General features: G+C 41.1%; 1 protein-coding gene across 1 annotated transcript in view; it reads right to left on the reverse strand.

The window, feature by feature from the left end:
- The window catches only part of NCALD (neurocalcin delta), a 293,215-nt gene extending 274,121 nt beyond the window's left edge, over positions 1 to 19,094 (reverse strand). Inside the window, exon 1 of the mRNA XM_073794644.1 lies at positions 19,040 to 19,094. The gene's annotated coding sequence lies outside the window, so the exon portion shown is untranslated. The remainder of the gene's footprint in view (positions 1 to 19,039) is intronic.
- Between the last annotated feature and the right edge of the window lie 2,879 nt (positions 19,095 to 21,973).

Raw genomic sequence — 21,973 nt, forward strand, 5'->3', positions numbered from 1 at the left:
AGATGTGGCACATCTATACAATGGAATATTACTCAGCCATAAAAAGAAACGAAATTGAGTTATTTATAGTAGGGTGGATGGACCTAGAGTCTGTCATACAGAGTGAAGTAAGGCAGAAAGAGAAAAATAAATACCGTATATTAACGCATATATATGGAATCTAAAAAAAAATGGTTCTGATGAACCTAGGGGCAGGACAGGAATAAAGATGCACATATAGAGAATGGACTGGAGGACATGGGGGTGGGGGGTGGGGAAGGGTAAGCTGGGACAAAGTGAGAGAGTGGCATGGACATATATACACTACCAAATGTAAAATAGATAGCTAGTGAGAAGCAGCCACATAGCACAGGGAGATCAGCTCGGTGCTTTGTGACCAGCTAGAGGGGTGGGATAGGGAGGGTGGGAGGGAGACGCAAGAGGGAGGAGATATGGGGATATATGTATATGTGCAGCTGATTCACTTTGTTATAAAGCAGAAACTAACATACCATTGTAAAGCAATTATACTCCAATAAAGATGTAAAAAAAAAAGGACTGTTGTGAGGATTAAAGAGTTAAAACACATGAAGCACTCAGAGCAGTTCCTGGCACAAGGCCACTGCACTGCACACCTTCTGGGTGACATTCCCAGGGTTGTCTATGAGGAAGGTGCCCCTGGGAGCTGTGTGGTACACAGCTCATGCCCAGGCCTGGCACAGAACAAGTGCTATATGCTGTTCTTCTCATTTACTGGGTCTTTACTATGTACTAAGTAATGTGCCAAGCAATTTTCAAAGATTTTCTTGCTTAATCTTCAGAATAACCCTATGAGGTAGGTACTTTTATTATTCCCATTTTAGAAATGAAGAAACTGAGGTGCAGAAAGTTTAAGTAACTTACCCAGTATAAACCAAGACATCAGGACTCAGACCCTGGGTGCCTAACTACAGCTCAGGCTCTCTGTACACACCACCTGGCCAGGCAAGGAAGGGACCAGGTCATTCTTAGATTAAATCGACTAGTTTATGCAATTAATCCACAAGCATACTCTATAGGGAAAAAAGGCTACATCACTCCCTCATCTCCAGAACGTGCAGTCCAGGGATCATTAGCTGCTGCCACCACCTTTCCCCTGATGCTGTGAAATGGGGAGCCATATCCAGAATTAACAAAGAGCATCACTTGTCCAGAGTCAACAAAGATCTTTCTGTGCCCACAGCTCCTAACAAGGGCACATGTAATTAGTTAAATAAGCAAACCAGTAGGTTGATAATAGAAAGGTCAACACAAATGTATCTGCTAATCGGCTGATAGGCCCATGTCCCAGCAAATCTGAGGCAATTTCACTGCCCAGGAAAGATGAGAATTTCAGGCCTTAGCTTTCTGGACTCCCTCTTGCTGTCCAAGAAGTAACACTGGGTGAGGATACTATTTTAAGCCAGTAAATTCCAGTGATGCATGCAGAGAGAAGCGGGGCTGACACAGAGTGGGGGAGGCGTGGATGAAGCTCCAGCAAGTCCTGTCCTCCTCGTCCCACTACAGTCCTTCCCGCTCCTGACTACCAGTGCTCCATGCCATCTGGCTGCCTGTTGCATTGGGGACAATCTTCACTTTCACGGCTGAAAGGACAGACTTCTTGAGGACGCATGACAGAATGAATGGGCTCTGCAATCAGTCCAACTGAGTCGAAATCTTGTCTCTACCACCTCCCACTGTGTGACTTGCCAAAACCCCCAAGAGACTTCTTAGCCTCGGTTTCCTCATCTATACATCTGGGACACGAACAGTATCTATCTAATGGGATTGATGTAAAGATTAGATGCATGTCAGCTTCCAGAACTCCATAAATAAAAGTTGCTATTCAACACTGTATTGATTGAAAGTGGTGACACATTTTTTTCCTTTAATTTACAAGGACACAGACATTCAAATGTTCATTATGCTCTCCAAAGCAATCACCTTAAGAATATCTCCAGGCAGCATTTTTTCCCTGAAGCTTCCTTTGCTTAACATGTTTCTGGAACTTCTCCTTTGGAATGGCCTCCAGCAGGAATATCTGTGGTGATGACAAACCTCTTTTCTTTGGGGATGCGTTATGACCAGAATGATCATTCAGAGGCAAGCACAGTGTCAAGAAGAGGAGCATCCTTCCAGTCAAAAGTGAGGGGCAACTGTGAAGCTCCAATCTGGTCCCAATACATATGTCCAGTTCTATCGGCTGCCACTGCTCCCATCCTACACACTAGAGTTCTCAAGCCTCACCTCCTGCTGCTCTCCGGACTCGGCGCCCACTATTCCTCCTGAATGGAATGGTACAGTCTTTCTCCCTGATCCCTCTGGAAATATCCTACTTATCCACCATGCCCCAGCCCACATTCAACCCTTCTGTGACGCTTCTCCTCTGCCAATGAGGCAGAACAGCACAGAGGGTAAGAACACAGACACGAGGGTCCAATGACACGGCTCAAGAGAAGCAGCAGCCCAGCTGGTGATGTGCATGGACCACGGAGCCAGGCTGCCTGGGTCTGAATCCTGCCCCTACAATGTGGCCATGAGCTCTGTGATCTTAGATGAGTTACATCACTTCCCCATGTCTCAGTTTCCTCAACAGTGAGATGATAGAATAAAGCACAGTAGCTACCTCAAAGGTCTGTTTTGGAGATTATATAAAGCACCTAGAACAGTACCCTACAAATATTTAATAAAGCCCTAGATCTGCTGTCTCCTAGCTGGGTGACTTTTGGTGGGTTATTTAACCTCTTTGCGTCTCAATTTCTTGACTTTAAAATGAGGGTAAAAAAAATAGCGTCAACTCTGTATGACTGTTGAGGATTAAATAAAATAATACATATAGTATTTTAGTACATAATGTATGTAGAGCCTTGTATATGATATCAACAAAACAGTAGTTTTTTTTTTAAACAGTTGTTTCTTCTGAACTCCATAACACCTTATTTGTATCTCTACTATGGCACATATCAAATATAATAACCTAGACTGGAAACTCCTGGAGGACAGGAACTGTGTCATTATTCTTCTGATAAAGGGAAAACCTGTTCAGCTGGCAACTAGGCTGTTAGGGGGGAAACTGAAAATTGAAACAAAAACCATAACTTGCAAAACTGTATTATAATGCACAAAATAGAAAAATTGTACCAAACCATGACATGCAAGACAAACTAAGTTCAGACTCAACACCAGCTCGTTCAGATGCATGGTATTCTAAGCAAGACCACAGACAAACTAACCTAACAGTAACTCCACACTGTTATGTGCCCCAAAGATAAGACCACAGACAGTTTCAGCAACTTCCTACATTACAAATTCTGGCCGATCTTTGCCAAAGCCATCCTCTGACTAACTCCAGTCCTGAAAACTCTATAGATGTTCTTCCCTAACTTCCACCTGTTGAAATGCCCTACAATTCTCCACGATGTGTGCTCTCCCTTACTGCAGCCAGCTAATAAACCTAAGCTTGTTTGACGATGGTGTGTCCTGGGAGTCTTGTCTGGTGGGCTTTAACACACGTTGGTGTGCCAAGGCCTTGGAGCAGCACCTGGGACTAAGCAGGCATTTAATAAATTGCATCTTGAACAAAAGAATGGGGCAATGAGACTCTTTTGCTTTTGTAACTTATGAGTTCTGAAGATAATTCTAAATAGAGAGTTTCAAAAATATTAAGAACTACATCAAGCAGCCTTGAGGAGACTATGTATATAATTTTCCAAGCTATATACCTTAAAGAGCAATCTCAACTGACAAATATATAATCGGGACCACTGATTAAAAACCAGTCTTGGACTTGCCTAACAGTGCAGTGGTTAAGACTCCGAGCTTCCAATGCAGGGGGCACAGGTTCGAACCCTGGTCGGGGAACTAAGGTCCCACATGCTGCACGGCGTGGTCAAAAAATAAAAATTAAAAAAAAAAGTTTAAAGAAAACAGTCTTGTTGCTGTGCACTTATACACATCAAGTATAATTCATGCTCTACTGGAAATGATAAATTAATTGAGGACACACGAAGTAAAGAAGCAAGTGGACATGGTCTGTGTTCCCACAGCACCTAGCAGAGGGTCTTGCTCACAGCGGTTGCTCACAGAAACATATTTATTGGTTACTGACAGGGATTTTACTCTGTCAGTAATAACTGGCTGAGAGCTTTTGAGTGGAGGCAGATCCTGATAAATACGAGAGTCTAGGAAACTCATATAGCAAAAGCAAAGAAATTCTGTGAGCAGGCAGGCTTGTGGGAGGGTATCTCAATAACCAGACCATTAGGAAGGTCCTTGCCTATGGGGGTCACAGTGGGAAAGGAAACAAGTCTGTCTTGCAGAGCTAGAAGGGATGACCGTGATGACTAAGCGAACGTGAGGGAGTGTGGAGGGCAGCGGAGGTAAAGATGCATCGATGTTGAGCACCACAGCGATTTGGAAAATGATCCTGATGCCGACGGGAACAGCTGCCAAGGACAGAGATGATCTTTTCCTCAGTGCTAATGCCTATTATCATGGGGTTTGGGTTCTTAGGTTAAAGCAAAGGTACAGCATTGCATTAACCACTACCTACTGCTCTAACACCGTCAAGAGGTCAGATCAATAAGGGTAAAAGGCTCTCTGTATCCACGTAGAGTCACTAACTATAAGCACCTCATTGATCCTAGCTACTCAAAACCATGACATTCCTTCATAAGGCATGATACACAGATTTTTTTTTCTCTAACTTTGCTCAAAATAGCAATAAAACTAATTTAAGCTATGAGAGTCAATGACTTGAAATTTAAGCCAACTGACCACTAGAATGAATAGCTTATGATCCTTTTTTTTTTTTTTTACTTTTTTACTTTAACATTTTTGTGATTTAAAGAGAGCAGCCAATATGACTGAAGACAAAGCCAGACCAGACATTTTTCCAAGCTAGGGAAAAAGGAAATACGGTCAAGACGAATAACAGTGAAAACTAACTAAATGACATAAATACATAAATAATACCTTTAAAGAGCATGTTTTTATTTTATTTTTTCCAGAGTCTTTTATGTGAAGGTAGCTTTGCCCAAGAATCCATCACAAATATGGAAAGGAAAAGGGGGGTTAATTAAATAGGAAGAAAACATCACAGCAAATAGGAGACTGACAGCCTCCACTGCATCATATTTAAGATTCGATATGAAGTATTTCAGAGAGACAGTCCACCAGGAAAAGCAAGATCAAATATGAATTTCTTTTCCCAAGAATGCAATCTTCTGGGCACTGTCGATTCATCACTCACTAAAAACCCGCAGCTGAAGAAAACATTTTCGGATCCCTTCGCTGAAATTGCTGCAACCAATCTATTTTCAGCTCTATTTCTCTGAGACTCACAGCAGAAGTTCTTAAATGATCCTGGGGCCAGGTTTTGTTAAAGTTGCCAGAAGCATTTAAGATGGTTTTGTTGCTTTGCTTTCATTTTCAAATAATCTGCAACTGAAGGTACTGGGCTAGAGTGAATGCTTTCCCAGAAGCAGGCCTCTCTACCTCTTGGTCATCTGGGTCTGTTTTCATTAAATAATCATGTACCGAAAAATCGATGAAATGATTATTTAGTAATTACATTTAGCTCCAACAGACACAACTCATTAGGACAAGAAGAGCACACACGTTACAGTGGCCACTTTTAACTCTGAAAATGCCAGTTGGGGCAACCAACAATGCAAGCTATGCCAGTCCTCCTCCTCCTCAGGGCTCAGGAGGTCAAATTCAGGCTCCGCATCATGTTAAAGGCAATACCTTTCTCGCGACACAGTGAGGCCGAGGAAACGAGAAATCAGGGTCTGTGCACTAAAACACTTCAGAACAGGCTAAGGGAGTAGCAAGTTTTTAAAACAATAAAACTGGCTCTATAGAAAACGGATTTGCTCATTAATTGAATGCACCTACTTTGAATTTCCTCTAAACGTAATGTCACGAGTAATCATTTCAGGGGCTCAAATAGCAACAAACCATTTTGCTCGCTATTCCCCATCCCTGCTACAACACCCACAACCCTACTCCACCTCTCCTGCCCCGATGTCACCTATACTGTTGGCTTCCTGTTGGGTTTGACTAATGGGGGCACCAGGAAAAGACGGGAGGGCTGGGAGGAGAGCAACGGGGTTTTGTTTCCCCTACTCTCTCCCTGTTTCACCTCAGTGTCTGACCACAGTTATGGCCCTTCACCGCTACGGCTCCTGTCGAGTGGCCCTTCCGCCATGGTTACAATCCTCCCTGGACTCCACTATTTGTCCCTCTTGTCCCTTTGGCCTGGGGATAGCAACGGCTTCCCGCTGCCACTAGTTCCTGGGGGCTAGACCACCCCTTGTTTGTTCTCATAACCCTGCCCACGGGTTTGCAATAATCCCTTCCTCCACTAAACTCTCTTCATTCAAACCCTCCGAGGTAAATTCTGTTTCCTGCCAAGATCCCAATGCAACCACTTTGCAAAATAAATATAGCAGTGCTTGTTTCCTCCCTGAAGGCGGTGAGCAAACACAAAAAAACCAGTATCTATGAAAAAAACGTGCATGAGCAAAACAAACCTCCACCAACCTGTTTTGGCAAACTTGATGTATTTAATGTCAAAAACAGCAAAATACAGCTAATATTCCTCCTTGCTAACTTCTACTCCTGTTTTTGAAATGAAGGGGGAAAAAATCTCACCCACTCACTCCCACCATCAAAAAAGCCTCCACAGCATAAACCCCAGGAAAGCCTAATTCTAAAGACCAGTGATTCTCCATTAAGTCCCATGGATGCTGAGGACAGATGAGCTTTCCTCCCACTCTTATCCTTTTGCAACTACAAAAAGAAAAGGAACATTTTCTGAGTCTTTTTCTTTGGTGTCCAGAATTTAATTCACTATACTGCAGAATGGGTGATGATATTGCCTTTCAAAAACTAGAATCAAGTAACAAAATAGGGAAAAAATAAATAAAAGCACTGTTTCATCCAAATTGTAGAAGGTGGTATATGACACTCTTAAAATCTGTTATCAATTCTAAAATTATATCTCAGACAGCCGTTCTTTTTCTTCAGTCTAGGTAAATACCTAGACTTTATTTAGCTGGAGGCTACAATTCTTTTACTATCATTAACCCACCAGAAGAATGTTTGTTGAATTTGCAACAAGTTGATCAACTGTACAGTTTTCCAGTCTAAATGTAATGTTTTCGTTGGATCCTCTTTTTTTTTTAATTAAGGTACGGGCCCCTCCTAACATTGTAGCTATGAATTAATAAGCAGAGCACATGTTTTAACCCAGGCACAATTAACTAATCAGACTCTCTCTCCTGCATTTTTCTTTGACACAGGGCTGGTTATTCTCACCTCAACCCCTCTCTCAATGCATTCTCCAGATCCATTCTCCACCCTCTCTTCTTCCTCTGTGCCCAGCAACTGTATTGTCCATTCCCTGCCCTCTGGCTTCTTGTTAAGTGTCGCCAATGGGGGGCACCCACAGGAGCACAAAGACCCATGTCCTCTGAACACTGGAGTCTTAGTTTGTGGCAGTGGCTGGTTCTCCAACTACACATCCCTGACTACTGCTGTACCTGGTGGCTGGTCCCAAAGAGGGGTAAGCTTTTCATTGCTGAAAGCTCCTGCTTGCCTTAATATCCTTTATTTGTTTCTCTCACCCTGCCTACATCTCCATAAACAGCACTTTTGCTAAATTCTCTCCAGGCTCTTCCAGAGTGTGCTTTCTGTTTCCGGATCTGTCCTGGACTGACAGAAGCAGGACTTGGGATGCAAAACACAAGGTACCCCTCAGGCAAGGGGAGGTCTCCCAGGCACTGGTTTCTGAGCACTTGTCCGGTGTGCCCAGAGTCTGTCCCTGGCTTTGGAAGAGCAATGGCGATTGAGTTCTAGTGTCTGAGAACCACCTGGGAGCTTATTAAAAATGCAGATTCGAGGAAAGACTAAGAAACTATCACAGATTGGAAGAGACTAAGTGATGACTACATGCAATGTGATGTCCTGCACGGAACAGAAAAAAGGACATTAGTGCAAAAACTGGTGAAATTTGCATAAAGACTGTAGCTTAATTAGTATTAGCGCATTGATATTAGTTGGTTAATTTTGACAAATATATTCTGCTTATGTAAGGCGTTAACATTAGGGGAAGCCAGGTGAAGGAAATATAGGAGCTTTCTGTACTATTTTGCAACTTTTCTAGAAATATATTCCAAAATAAAGTGTTTATTTTTTAAAAAAGCAGACTCCCAGACCCTGCTCCAGACCTCTTGAATCAGAATTTCAGGAGTGGATATTTAAGCAGGTGGCTTGAGAACTAAACTTTGAAAATCACTGTCCCTAAAGGACTTGGAAACTATTATCTCAGGTTGAGATAAGGATGGAAACAATTGTTTACGAATGCCAGATTGCAGCATAATTACTTGACTATTTAAGGAAAAGAACTAATCAAAGCTTTGTCAAAGTTCACCTTCTATTCCAGTTACTTAGAATGATTCATCCCTCGACCAGTCTCCGTATTTAGTTTCCTGCATAAAAACACTTGAAAAGGTACAGGTAATTATAGAACCAAAGAAAGAAAGTGACAGTAAAGCCCTTCCACTTCCTCCTCCCTCTGAGATCAAGGGGTTTTTTTGCAGTACGCGTCCTTTTTATTTCCCCCAACTTTGAGTTTCCAAAAGAGCAGGGCCAACCAAACCGACTGCTGGATAGTGATTTTCCTCATCTTTTCCATCATGGGTTATCTTGTTTCCCTAAGCTTTAAGCTCCCCGAAGGCAGGAGCTCTATTTTCAGTTTCTTCTGTGTTTTTCTACAGCTCAGTTGAATGTTCTTCATCTACTACTTTGATGGATTGACAACCTGCACTTCCCCACTATGCTCATATCTTTGCCTACTTATTTTATTTTATTTTATTTTTTTTGCCTACTTATTTTAGATATAATTCTTATTATGCCATTGGAACATGTAAGAAGGGGATGGGTAGAGGTGAAAATGTTGGCATTATTATTGCTTGTTCACCAACAAAAATGTTCACTGAGAATCTACCATGTGCCAGGCACTGCTCTAGGCACTGGGGATCTAACAGTGAATAAAATAATCTCCACTTTAGGGAGCTTAACGTCAGACCAGGGAGACAGACGATTAAGCAGATAACTGCCAAACAAGTTATAGGTTCTCCCTTACCATCCTCACACTTAGCTCATCATGACAGGGCAACCTGAAGAGGAATTAGGAATAGGACAGGTAGGTTCTAGTTCCTGGTCTACCTCTGGTAAGAATGATTTTAAGGGAGGCATAAGCTCTCATTCAAAAAAATGGGAATTAAAAAAAAATCTGTCTTTCTGTCTTCCAGCGGTTGTTAAAAATCTCAAATAACAATGGATGTGAAAGTGCTCTGAACACTGCAAAGTGTTATACAAAATGTCAAGCAATAGAAGGTAATGACTTAAACTGTCCCTGCCCACTAACTCTAAACCAAAAAATTAGTGGTTCAGTGGTCTTCCCATTAAGCAGAAATTTCAGACAATAAGCATTTATAAAAGGCAATCCTTTCAAAGATCGAAACTCTGTTGCTTTGGAGTTAGCAATTAAGGAGAATTAGATTAATACCAAAGAACTGGGCCAGAGGAGAGAAGTCACCTGTGAAGAAAGCAGGCCTGTCCTTTTATTCACAGCAGACCCATCCGGCTTCAGTCTCCTTGAATAAACAGGGCTCAGTTACTGCAACTCTTGTCTGAAATTGAAAGGGATTTCTTAGCCAGAGCCATTCAACATTTCTAGTTTATTCAAAGAGAAGCTTCCAGATCAGAGATGAAAGAAAAGCTTCTCCAAGTCTGTGCTAGAGCACATAAACCTGTGAGCAGTCTTCAAAAATGTCTTATAAAAAATGATGCTTGGAGAGAAATTTTGAAAATCAGATTTGCTGTTTCAGATAAATACAGTTTCTAAGGTAGAAAATGTTCTATCAGAGCAGTTTACCATCTTCCTCTCGTCTGGAGAAGTCGATGAGCTTCTAAGGGCTCTCTCTGGATGCCATGGTAACAGCATGATTCTGGTCAAGTCTGTTGTGTCTGGCGTACAGCTTAAGGAACTTTCAAATGCTACCTAAGAAAATATGCATGACAGCCCTGCTGGCATGCTTGAACTGGACACACGATCCATTCTCTTCAGGGGCACATACACCTGTAAGCCTCAACGGTGTCCCAGCACCGGGCCAGCACTAGGGTAACTCAGTGAATGGAAGACACTTGCAAAGAACTCGCAGTAGGTGCGGTCCCCAGGGAGCCACAAGAATAAACAAATATATATATAGGAATGATATCATCAAGTTTTAGCTTTTATTCCAAAATGTAAATTTTATTCTCTAGCTTTTGCTGTGATTTCAAGTGTGGAAGACTTTCACGAAGATTACTTCAGCTAAATACAGACATGAGAAAAAGTTGACTGTTGAGCATGGGAACAGCAACGGGATCAGAAAGAAGTTTAAGTTGTTCATTTGGGTCTTCAAATGCACTTAGCCTGCAAAATCATGAGGGGACAAAGGAGAACTATTGGCCTATGGAAAGCAACAGCATTTTTGGCTTTCTGGGTAAGGCAGCATCACATCCAGCATGTGGGACTCTCTGAAGTCTCCTCAGACGGTCTCCCTAAAGATGATACTTTCCGTTTACCTGGAAGTACTGAGCAAGTGTCAGATGATGGAGACTTCCTCTTCACTGTGGTTAGTATACATGTGTGTGTTTATACCACTGTAAGATTATATCAGAAGTCACTCTGGAGCTCCCCATTTACATGAACCAATGACCACCTCAATCATTTCTATATATGTGAAAGAAATTTGATCTATGACTCCAAAGAAAGCCCATGAGTGAGCTGAATTTCTTCAGGAAATATTTAGGAAGCACATGCTATAAGCAACATGCTGAACCAGGAGCTGAAGGAGAAACAAAAGAAACATCATACTTGGCCCTTTTTTACCCTTTGGTGGAAGAGGAAGATAGACCCAGAGGAAACAGTCAGGTAGCAGTTTGTTCTCTTTCTCTTGTCTCTTAGCCACTCTCCATTTCCTTATTGACCTAATGGAGTTCTCCTGGCCTTGGCCTCCACCCACCACGTCCATTAACCATTTTCTCCATCTTCATGATACCCCCATCTGACCCCGCACACACATCTTGGCCTCCCTTCCTCTGTGCCCAATATGAGATGATTACAGTGTCTCCCTGGACCCCTCAATATCTCTGTTCTCTCCTCTTCCCAACACTGGATAATCCTGTATTCTATGTTCTCCGCTCTAACACTGAACACTCTTGGAGAAAAACCATGTAACCATGAAGATGCCTTCAATGAAACCATGAAGAAAGGACCACTGGAGAATGTTGATTCCCTGATTAGAATGTAAGTTCCTTGCAGGAGGGACTGTGTCTCACGCTGCTTTGTTAATAAGTCCAAGGGCACATCAGCAGGCTCAATAAATCCTTGTTGCAATAAGTTAATACCAAAAACAAAAAATTAGAAAAGAAGGGTCCATACTCATACTTGGACAAGTAGATTTTTTAAACTTTCACACATGGTTTATATGCAAATAAACACAGTTATTTATTCAATGCTTTATTAATGCTTTAAAATAAAGCATTCAATAAAAGAGCCTTAAAAAACAGCTGGTAAAAGTTCTGTGGATTTCAGAGTTGTAAATCTGTTCAAACTTCTTTTATAATTTAGAATTTTTATAACTTAAGATGGTTCTTCCTGGCAATTAAAGCAATGTAGTGAGATCTCACTACACTGAATGGCAAACCACCTCTAAAACTTCCCGAAATAGAGGCCATCCTCAGGTCATATCTGTCTTTCTCCCAGGAAGAAATGAAAGGGTCTCTCCATGTTGGCCAGAAAGGCAAATATCAAAGGAATCCTGAAACATCACGTTTCAAAGAGAGAAAGTCAGCATCCTCTGAGGGAATGGCTGCTGTGAGGTGTAAGATTTCAGTGGGACATTGCTTCCTGAACAGGGGCCCCAGTGCACCCCTGGGTCTCTGAGACCACACTGGGAATGCAGAATTCTCCTCCCTCATACCAGGGGCAACGCTGTCTCAGAGCTGGGTAGGGACTTCTGTTCTGCCAAGCCAACTGCACCACAGGCCACAATCCTCATACCGGATTGGCAGGAACAAACCCAAATGTCACCTGATTATCCTACAAATGGAATAATGTCTGATAAGAGGCTGATTGGACAGCACACAATGTCATTTCCTCTAATTAAGGAACTCTTGAGAAAAACCAAAATAGCCACAAAGCACCGTCAGCAAAGCAATCAGCAGCAACAATCAGCTGTCAACTCGGTCCTGAGCTGAGCCTTGTGTAGTGAGCTGGGGGGTTGTTATGGGTTTCCAATCAGCGTGACCGCAGGAGTCAAGGGTGACCAGGCGAGAAGAGGGGCTGGAGCCTGCTGCACACCAAGGAAGTCTGCAGCAAAACCCTCGGGTTGGGGGACGGCGTGGGGGGGACGGAGGCAGCAGCTTGTTGGTTGGTTTCTGTGCAGCAATGAAGTGGGGGGATGCTATAAAGAATCCTGCAGCAAGCTTCCAAAGCAGCTGGAAGTCTACTGGCTGCAGCCCATGCTATTTATTTGCACTGAATCATTCTTCTTCTCAACCTGAAACTATTCTACAAATCTTTAAAATCTATAAGTAGTTCATCTCCATCTCCTTTATGAGGGTTTCACAACGTCAACACATGTGAATTCTCCCTTTGCTCAACTCTCATAAGAGGTTACCTTCTATATTACAAAGTCATTAACTGTAGGAGTTGGGAAAAATATAACACAACTGTCACAATATGTCATAATATATAATAAGACATTGTGTGTGTGTGTGTGTGTGACACACCCGTGTACGTAACAATTATTAGGAGGAGCATTATTCTCGCCTTCCCAGCATCCCTGCTTGGGCACATAAAATAAAACTGTGTGTCTTCTTAAAAGAAGGTGACTATTGGAAGGTGACCTCTACCCTTCACTACATCCCTTCACTCCTCCTCAAGGAAGTGACTCCTTGAATTGCTCAGACTGAGTGAGGGAAAGTTCATGGAGGTCTGGATACCCTCCTTTCTATTTCTGGCCTCAGCAGCATGTATTTTTCTTTTCCATGAAAGAAGACTTCAGCAATAAACGTAATAGGATGCCTGATTCTAGCTGATTCTGTCCATAATTTAAGCTCATTCTCCAATCCAGGATCACTGGGAATACAGCTGATATTGAATAAAGCTCCCTGTCTGTCTGATATCTGCATTTAGTTCTCCATCCACAGCAAACCCAGCCCTGATTTCTTTTGCACCAACAATACGCCCAACTCAAAGATACATTTCCCAGCCTCCCTTGCAGCTAACAGTGACCACTAAGATTAAAGCATAATTCACTGGTCCCAGGAAACCAGGACAGCTCTTAACCTGGGCTGACTCAGCTAAGAGGCCCCTCTGTGTCCACCTGCTTGGAATACTTCCATGATGGTCCCAGGTTGAACAAGCTATGTTAAAACAATTTAATGATATTGCCAGAACTCTCTGACTTGATGTCTCTCATTGAGACATGGGGGCAGGGGGTGGGGGGAGGCTTCAAAATACCTGGATACAAAAGCAAAGGTAAAGACAAAAGGAAAGCAGATGCTATAATCCAGCAATCATGGCCAGCATTTTTTTATGAAATCCAAGGAAAGAGGACAACTTAAGAACTGGGATAAATGTAAAATTAACCTTTACTGAAAGTTGAGAAAAAACAGAGAAAACTAGAATTCTGGCAGCACAGTTGCATCACTGCATCACAAGATACTCGAAGTTGGGAAGATTCAAAAGCTGAGGGTCTCTCAGCAAGAACCTTGTCTCTAAAGGTTCTTGGGATGGGTACTTGCTAGAACCCTTTAGGCCAGGCTTTGAAGCATCACTGTAGGAACCTGTTGCTTGAGCTGAACCCAAGGTGGAGAGGAAGAAAGAACTGCCCCTAGGAGGCAGGCTTCAAAGGTCTAAGAAATCCCTTTATAAGAGGAAGCAACAGAAAAATCCCTGCTACAAGAAAGAGTCAAGATTTTTGGGTGCTAGGAACACAAAGCTCAAAGAAGAATTTGAAACTAAGAAGCTTTAACTATGCATATCAATGATAATTGTTCAATTAAATTCAATAATTTAACTAGAAAAAAACATTTAAATGCCTTAGTTTAAATATGTGTGCACTACAACCCAGTTTATTCTTAAAGTAGGGTTACCTTCACAATATTTTGAGTTTGAAGGATTTTAATCTCATTATTAAAAGCACAGTTAGCAAAAAAAAAAAAAAAAAAGAAAACAGTGATTGGGTAAAATAGGGGTCCCAACCCCCAGGCCGCGGACCAGTACCAGTCCATGGCCTGTTAGGAACCAGGCCGCACAGCAGGAGGTGAGCAGCGGACCAGCGGGCAAAGCTTCATCTGCCGCTCCCCATCGCTCCCCACTGCTCGCATTACCGCCTGAACCTCCCCCCACCCCACCCCACCCCCATCCGTGGAAAAATCATCTTCCTCGAAACCGGTCCCTGGTGCCAAAAATGTTGGGGACCACTGCGGTAAAACACTACTTCTCAAAGTGCACAAGAATCCCTCAGGGATCTTGTCAAAATGCAGACTCTGATTCATCAGGTCTGAGCATGGGACCTGCGATTCTGCACTTCTGACAAGCTCTCAGGTGATACTGATGCTGCTGGTCCTGCCCTGATGGAAGAACAAGGGACTCTCAGGCCCAGAATCCTGCACTGACACAAAGAAGAGGTCTGCTACCACTGAGGGAGGGGCAGGGAACTCTCTCCCACCCAAGCCACCTACAGATACAAGGCAGAAGTGGAATGCCACGAAGAGGAACAGGAACATGGACAAAGCTGCAGTCCCAAGGCCTGCCCAAGATTGGAGCTGGACCAGAAGAACTGGGAACCCCCTAACATAGCCACAGCTTTGCACTGAGCAATGAGCAAAAGCCATTCACAGCTAGGAGAGGAGCATCAACATGGAGAGCGATCCCCTCAGTGGAAAGCTGAGGATGGAGTCTGGACGGTGAGAAAAACCCTCTGGCACACCAGGCCACACACTAAGCATGAGGTAACTTCAGTCCACCACTGGAAAACTCTGCAGTCTGCTTGGCTGAAGAGAACCATAGCAACCAGGAGGCCAACCCCACCCAAACTCCCTACTAACTACTAATCTTATTAACTGCTAACAAGGGACCAAACCATTCTTACATTAGCAGCCTTGCAAAAGAAGTGTGCCCATTTCTGGGTGGCAATATTATCAACTTTATTACCTACTGCTCTTCTACCAACAACATCCAACATGCAATCAAAATTATGAGACATTCAAAAAACCAAGGAAAAACAACCTATTGTCAAGATAAAGCCACCAACAGAACTAGACAGAGAGATGACCCGGATATTGGAATGATCAGAGACTTTAAAATGGCTATGATTAATATGTAAAAGGCTCACATGGAAAAGAAGGATACAATCCAGGAAAAGATGGAGAATTTCAGCAGAGACATGGAAACTACAGAAAAGAAACAAGAATTCTAGAAATAAAATGCAATATCAGATGTGAAGAATTCTTTGATTGGCTGATGAGACAGGACACAGTGAAAGAAAAGAAGCAACGAACTTAGCATTTCTATAGAAATTACCCAAAGAGAAATGGTAATTTTAAAAAGTGTCCAAGTGGACTTCTCTGGTGATCCAGTGGTTAAGAATCTGCCTGCCAATGCAGGGGATACAGTTTCGATCCCTGGTCTGGGGAGATGCCACATGTGCCACAACTTCTGAGCCCATGGTCTAGAGCCCGCAAGCCGCAACTACTGAGCCCACTCGCTGCAACTACTGAAGCCCACGCACTCTGGGGCCCATGTGCTGCAACTACTGAAGCCCACATGCCTAGAGCCCATGCTCCACAACGAGAAGCCACCACAATGAGAAGCCCATGCACTGCAACAAAGAATAGCCCCTGCAATGAAGCAATGAAGACTCAGCGCAGCCACACAAAAAAAAAAAAAAAAGAAAGAAAGAAAGAAAAAGAAAAAAAAAGTGTCCAAGAGCTGTAGAACAATATTAAACAGTCTAACATGCATGTAATTAGAGTACCAGGAGGAGGAGGAGAGAGAAAGGTGTGCAGGTATTTAAAAGGGGGAAAGGACAGCTTTTTCAACATATGGTGCTGGAAAATGTGGACACTCGTGTAAAAAATTGAACCATGACCCTTACCTCACACCAGATACAAAAACTACCTCGAAATGTGTCATATAACTAAATGCAAAACTTTTACGTTTTAACTATATTAAACTATAGTTTAACTATAGTTTTAACTATAAAATTTCTAGAAAAAAATTAAGAACATCTCTGTATATTTGCTGTTAGCAAGGATTCCTTAGGACACAAAACTGCTATCCAACAAAGAAAAAATTGATAAATTGAACTTCATGAAAATTAAAAATTTCTGCCCTTTGAATGATGCTTTTAAGAGTATGAAAAACAAGCCACAGCCTGGGAAAAGGTATTTGCAAAGCACACATTTGATAAAGGGTTTGTATCCGGAATAGAGTCTATTATAGCTCAATAATATAAAGATAGATAACTTAATTCTTAAAATGGGTGACTGATTTCAACAGACACTCCACTAAAGAAGATATGCAGATGGCAAAGAAGCACATAAAAAGATGTTCAACATAATTAATCATTAGGGAAATGAGAATTAAAGTTACAACAAGATAATACTACAAACCAACTCAAAATTGCTAAAATTATGGAGACTGATTATACCAAGTGGTGGAGAGACTGTGGGGCAATAAAATTTTATGTATTGCTGAATGGAATGCAAAATGGCACAGTCACTTTGGAAACAGCTGGAGGGATTTTTTTTGTATAATGTTAAATGTATACAATCCAGTATACTATATAGTATATGACCCAATAAACCTACTCCTAGTAATTTACCCAAGAGAAATGAAAACATACATCCATACAAAGACCTATTAATGAGCAATTATAATAGCTTTATTCATAAGAGCCAAAAAGTGTAAATAACCCAAATGTTCATCAATCGGTTAATGGATAAACAAATTGTGGTACATCCACACAATGGAATTCTACTCAGCAATAAAAAAGAACAAATGACTGGTACTAGCAATGACATGGATGAATTTTTGACAGTCTTTGAGATTTTTTTTAAAGAAATCTAAAACAAAAGGCTACATACTGTATGACCCCATTTATATATTCTGAAAAAAGAAAAAAATCTAGGGACAGAAATCAGATCAGTGATTGTTACCACAAAGGAGCATTCTTTCAGGTGTTAGGTACATTCTGCATCCTGATTGTGGTGGCGGTTTCAGGATGGTACACTTTGGTGAAGCTTATCAAACCATAAATTTCAAGAGCATGAATTTTACTGTGTGTTCATTATACCTCAGTAAGCCTGACCAAAATAAATAAATAGGTAAAAAGTGCTATGACAAAAGGATGGCTTCTGGTCAAGTGCGTATCCACATGGAAAAAATTAATCTTGACCCTCTACCTCACATCATATACAATAAAACCAATTCCAGACGGATCGTGGCTCAAAATGTAAAAGAAAAATAATATAGCTTTCAGAAGAAAACATAAAAGTTCTTTGTGATCTTAGAATAAGGCCAAGATTTCTTAAATAGGTACAATAGTACCAACCACAAAGAAAAAAAAATGGATAATTTACACTATTTTAAAGAAATTTCTGATCATAAAAAGAGTAAAAAGGTAAACCACAGGAAAAAAAAGTAGATATTTACAACATATATATCCTACCAAGGCCTCAAATCCAGAATACATATTATTAAAATGTCTACAATTCAATAAGGCAACACAATTTTTTTTCAGAAGACCTGAATAAGCACTTCACTTTTTTTTGGGGGGGGGACTTGAAAGGGCTTCTCACAAAACAAGATATTCAAACGGTCAATCAACATATGAAAAAGTATCCAACTTCATTAGTCTACAGGGAAATACAAATCAAAACTACACTATGATACTACTTCACACTTAGCAGTAGAGACTAAATGAAAAATCAAACAAACAACAAAACAGAAAATACCTTGTATTGGAAAGGATACAGAGAAATCAGAACTCTCACACACTCCTGGTTAGCATGTAAATTTTTAAATTAATAGAACCATTCTGAAAAACTGATAGTATCTTCTCAAGCTGAACACACACCTACCCCATAATCCAGAAATTCCCTTGCTGCAATACATATCCAACAGAAATGTGTATACATAACCAGAAACAAAATGTGCCAAAACTGACTCAAGAAGAAATCAGAAAACCTAAATAAATCAGAAATTAAATCAGCAGGTAAAAATTCTTCCCTCAAAGAAAACAACAGGTCTCAACTGTTTTACTCTCATATTCCCCCATACATTCAAGTAGCAAGCAATTCCAATATTTTGAAAAACATTCCTGGCAAGGAAAACACCAGAAAAAAAAAAATTTTATCCAATCTCAGGATAAAACTAAATCTTAGCTAAATATAGAAAGGATAATGCATCATGACCAAGTTGATTTTGTCTCAGAAATGCAAGGTAATTTAATGTTAGAATATCAATAAATATAAATTACCATGATTAGATGAAGGATAAAAATCATTTCATCAGCTCAGTAGATTAGAAAAGCATTCAATAAAATTCAACACCCAGGACAACTAACTTGCTTTTAGCAAACTAGGAATAGAAAAGAAACTTCTTAATCTGATATAGACTATTATTAAAGTTCCTCCATCAAATGATGTACCATAACTGATTTGACACAATTTGCCTACTGTTGGATACTTAGATTCTCTCCTCGTTTCGTTTTATTTGGCAAGTATAATTTATGCTGTGATGAACGTCTTTGTGCATGTTGATCAAGTTGCCTAACCTCTCTGTGTCTCAATAAAATACACCTAACTTATAGGGCTGTTGTAAGGATTAAATAAGATGTTGGATTTGAGTCTTAGGAAAGTCTTGGGAGAAAAGCATGGTTTATAAATCTGAGGAAATTTGTTCTGCACTTACCTGGCGGAAGATCTCTCAAAGCACACTGCAGGCTCAAGCCAGAAGTCGTCACTCTGTCAAAAATAAAGTTATTATCTTCAGGTTATCAGGAATTAAGGATGTAATATCTGAGGAAGGCAGTCAGTGATGGGGGCTATTGCTTGCTGCAGGATTCCCTTGCATCATTTGATATCTTCTACCCCTCCCAGCTACCATGTCTCAAATCAAGTGAAGGTGACTACAGCCATGCTCCCTTCATCTGCCCTTGATCTACAGCACCCCATTTTTGCACAGCAGCCAGAGTGAAATTCTAAAATCTGAGCATGACATACCACACCCCTCCTGAAACCCCTTCCACAGCTTCCTCTTATCCACAGGATAAAGGCCAAGCTCCTTGGCACGACTTAAAAGGCCCTTCATGATCTGATGCCTACCTACTTCTCTAGCCTTGTCTCTCATCCCCGTAGCACTGTCTGGGCTCCTACTACACTGGACTTGCTTCAGCCCCTCACTCCTTGGCACATCCCAGCTTTCACACACACCATCCCCTCTGCCAGGACTGCCCTCCTCTTCCCCTGGCTAACTCCTACTCGTCCTTCCATTCTCCACTTAAGTGTCACTTCCTCACTCAGGCCATCTGCTCCCCTTGACCATCTTAAGCTCCTCTATTTACACTTCAAATAAGCCTGCAAGTCTTCTTCTGTAATATCGTACATGCAACTACTTATTCAATATATCTTGTCTTCCCTGTGCACCCAGAGATCATATCTGCTTTGTTCACAGCTGTATCCTCATGCCTATCCCAGCACTGGTCTCACAGCAGACACTTAATAAACATTTATTGAGCAAAAGAATTACTAAACTTATTCCTCAGGTCTTAGCTTTCCAACTCATCTTTTGATTCATACTGATAATTTAATTGACTTCCTACTTCATTACCATACTTCATTGATTAAGATTCACTGGTTGTAAGAGACAATGCTATTTTACATAATAATAGGAAAGAAAAAATGGTTGCAAATTAAACTGTGATACAATACTAAGATTTAGAATTTTTATCTTGTACTTATTGGAAAAGCTCTATTAGATTTACTTAGGCATGGGTTTTATTATATTCATGAAAATGTAAAAATATTAGTGAAATAAATTGGTTAGTTGCTCCAATTTGATTTAGATATCACATTCAAAACCCACTCTTTTTTTTAACATCTTAATTGCACTATAATTGCTTTACAATGGTGTGTTAGTTTCTGCTTTATAACAAAGTGAATCAGTTATACATATACGTATGTTCCCATATCTCTTCCCTCTTGCGTCTCCCTCCCTCCCACCCTCCCTATCCCACTCGTCTAGGTGGTCACAAACCACCTAGCTGATCTCCCTGTGCTATGCGGCTGCTTCCCACTAGCTATCTATTTTATGTTTAGTAGTGTATATATGTCCATGCCACTCTCTCACTTTGTCCCAGCTTACCCTTCCCCCTCCCCGTGTCCTCAAGTCCACTCTCTAGTAGGTCTGTGTTTTTATTCCTGTCTTGCCCCTAGGTTCTTCATGACCTTTTTTATTTTTCTTAGATTCTATATATATGTGTTAGCATATGGTATTTATTTTTCTCTTTCTGACTTACTTCACTCTGTATGACAGACTCTAAGTCCATCCACCTCACTACAAATATCTCCATTTCATTTCTTTTTATGGCTGAGTAATATTCCATTGTATATATGTGCCACATCTTCTTTATCCATTCATCCAATGATGGACACTTAGGTTGCTTCCATGTCCTGGCTATTGTAAATAGAACTGCAATGAACATTTGGTACATGATTCTTTTTGAATTATGGTTTTCTCGGGTATATGCCCAGTAGTGGGATTGCTGGTTCGTATGGTAGTTCTATTTTTAGTTTTTTAAGGAACCTCCATACTGTTCTCCATATTGGCTGTATCAATTTACATTCCCACCAACAGTGCAAGAGTGTTCCCTTTTCTCCACACTTAAAAGCTTTTGCACAGCAAAGGAAACCATAAACAAGACTAAAAGACAACCTTCAGAGTGGGAGAAAATATTTGCAAATGAAGCAACTGACAAAGGATTAATCTCCAAAATTTACAAGCAGCTCATGCAGCTCAATAGCAAAAGAACAAACAACCCAATCCTAAAATGGGCAGAAGACCTAAATAGACATTTCTCCAAAGAAGACATACAGATTGCCAACAACACATGAAAGGATGCTCAACATCACTAATCATTAGAGAAATGCAGATCAAAACTACAATGAGATATCATCTCACACCAGTCAGAATGGCCATCATCAAAAAATCTAAAACCCACTCTTCTGAATCACTTTTGCCACAGGGTCCAATGACTGTTTTTTTCCACACAATATTGTCCTCTATACCACCAAGAGATTTAGTGATGCAGCATTTCTTAAAGGAGTGCTCAAGTATTGCATCTGGGATTTTCTTCTAAGCTTCTAATGCTTTTCCACAGTGTTGATGCTGGCAAGAAAATCTTGCTAACAGATGTCAGCAGAAGAGTTCAGTCAACACCTAGGACCACATTCCTTCCTCAGATGATCATGGAATGGACTGCTGACTGAAACAATGAGCAGTTTCACTCGTGTTATCATGCAGCCAGAACTACCAAGTTCACACACGCATGGACAATGAAGCTACAACACAACCATCGCCTGACCAACAGCAATGAAAGATGCTTTCAAGTGTATGACCCATCCTGGTATCAGAGTATTAAAATGTGAAAAAAATAAAACGTGTCTTAGAATCAATGAAATACGAGAGGTCAAAAAAGGTTCTTCAAGAGAACTTGGGAAAGTTAATAAAAGGAAGAATGCAAATTCATTCTCTCCCTCTCCTTCCCTCCCCATCTCTCTCTCTGTCTCTGTCTCTCTCTCTGTCTCTCTGTCTCTCTGTCTCTCTCTCTCTCTCACACACACACAC

This window comes from Tursiops truncatus, chromosome 17, assembly GCF_011762595.2.
Source record: "Tursiops truncatus isolate mTurTru1 chromosome 17, mTurTru1.mat.Y, whole genome shotgun sequence".
NCBI lineage: Eukaryota > Metazoa > Chordata > Mammalia > Artiodactyla > Delphinidae > Tursiops > Tursiops truncatus.